This window comes from Furipterus horrens, unplaced genomic scaffold (genome assembly GCF_987537825.1).
Source record: "Furipterus horrens unplaced genomic scaffold, mFurHor1.1.pri manual_scaffold_4, whole genome shotgun sequence".
In the NCBI taxonomy this organism is placed as follows: domain Eukaryota; kingdom Metazoa; phylum Chordata; class Mammalia; order Chiroptera; family Furipteridae; genus Furipterus; species Furipterus horrens.
Genome location: NW_028327174.1, coordinates 54,992,806 through 54,994,915, shown reverse-complemented (window position 1 = coordinate 54,994,915; position 2,110 = coordinate 54,992,806). Strand labels below are relative to the sequence as shown.

The 2,110-nt window shown below is 34.8% G+C and overlaps 1 pseudogene; it reads right to left on the bottom strand.

Moving 5' to 3' along the window:
• Positions 1-440: 440 nt before the first annotated feature.
• Positions 441-1,642, bottom strand: LOC150011910 (olfactory receptor 6C68-like; annotated as a pseudogene).
• Positions 1,643-2,110: the final 468 nt, after the last annotated feature.

Sequence of the window (2,110 nt, the reverse complement as noted above, 5' to 3'; positions counted from 1 at the left end):
GCTTAGGCTGTCTGTTCTCAGTATCTTCTTTATCACTGCAATTGAGGGATTTCCCTTATTTGCTATAAGATAAGCTAACATTAAAGATGTTATTAAATTGTATTGACAATTTTCAGATGTTTGCATTGGTGATACTTTTAACTTATTTTAGTCTACAATATTTTTGTAATTCTGGTATTATATTCTTATAAAAACTTGTGTGCTTTATTACTGTATTACACCTTATTTGTAACTTTTAACCCACATTTTATTATACAATTATATCCATGTGGATGGAATTGTTAAATAGATTTTGAATAGAGGAATTAATTTGTAATGGTACCCCATCAGTTAAGTGAAAGAAATTGTAAAACGTTAATAAAACTAAGAGGAAGTATCAAGACAAAATATGGTTAGAATTTTATCAGAAAAGTTGAGGGAATATTTATCCTTCATTTTGATTAATCAACTACTTTTTTTCTTTTCTTTAAGAAGAATGTCATCTTTTTAATTGAGTCATTCAAGACTTTCTTCACTTGATTGTTTCTCAGGGTATAAATAAATGGGTTCAAGATAGGTGAAATAGAAGAAATGAGCAGGGAAACTACTTTGTTAAGAGTCACCTCTTCCTTTGCTGAAGGCTTGATATAGAGGAAGATGCTGCTGCCATAGGTGATGGAAACCATAATCATGTGGGAAGAACAGTTTGAAAAGGCTTGTGTCCTTTGTGGGGCAGAAGGGAGTCTTAGAATTGTCATGATGATATAAATGTAGGACAAAACCACATACAATGGTCATGATAAAAGTCAACACATAACCCTGGCTGGTGTAGCTCAGTGGATTGAACGTCGGCCTGTGAACCAAGTGTCGCTGGTTTGATTCCCAGTCAGAGCACATGACTAGGTTGCATGTCAGGTCCCTAGTTGGAGACGTGAGTGAGAGGCAACCACACAGTGATGTTTCTCTCCCTCCCTTTCTCCCTTTTCCTCTCTCTAAAAATAAAATAAATAAATAAACAAACAAAGAAGTAAATTTTTTTAAAAAAAGTCAACACAGCACACACTGAATTCATTCACTCTATGAATCATGTGTTCGAGCATGATATCTTTAGCAGAGGAATGGTATCACAGAAAAAGTGATAGATGACCTTAGAGTCACAGAATTCCAGATGGAGGCCCAAGCAAAGGGGGAGGAGGGTGTTATGATTATCAGACCAGTCACCCAACTGCTGATAATAAGTCTATTACAGATTCTATTATTCATGATGGCCACATAATGCAAGGGTTTGCAAATGGCTTCACAGCAGTCAAAGAAGATAGGGGCTAGAAGAAAAAAATTATGTTACCCCCAAAAGATAAGTAAAAAGTATTTGAACAGCACAAGCATCATAGGTGATGATTTTGTCACCAGTTGATATGTTGTACAAAAATCTGGGAATACAAGCAGTTGTGAATGAGATTTCTAGGAAAGATAAATTTTGGAGATAGAAGTACATAGCTGTTCTAAGATGGCAATATATGAAGCTGTGGGATATAATGGTAAGGTTTCCAGTGACACTCTATATGTAGGTGCAAAAAAGAAAAATGAAAATCAGAACTTTCAGTTGCGGCTCATCAGTCAGTCCCACCAGGATGAACGTTGTTATTGTGTGATTTCTCATCATGGGTTCCTGCTTTCTGCCCAGTCAGCACAAAAAATTCAGAGACACTTAAATAGAGTGTAGTGAAGCCAAAATGAGCCTCCAACACTGGCTATAAATACTAAGCAAACTGACTTGACTGTCTAGAAGTGATTATCATTCTATGTGTAATATTTTTATTGGGGTAATTATATTTTCATTCTGGCCTTATCTTCAATCAGATAGTTTGATTCTTGTTCCCAACAATTTGGCTTAGTATATCTACCCATTAGTAATGGAAGCTAGTCATCAAATACTTTGTAGTATTGAGATAATTTTAATTTCCCAAGTTTTTTTTTTTTTTTAGCTTTCACCAATTAAAAAAAGAAATTCAATTTTTCCAGTCCACAGTGTCTCCAGGGTTTGGAATCCCCTATATCAACAAACAGTTAAGAAATTCCCCCCTTCAGACCTGAATTATTTTATGTGATTTTACTTTTATTGTCTATTTAA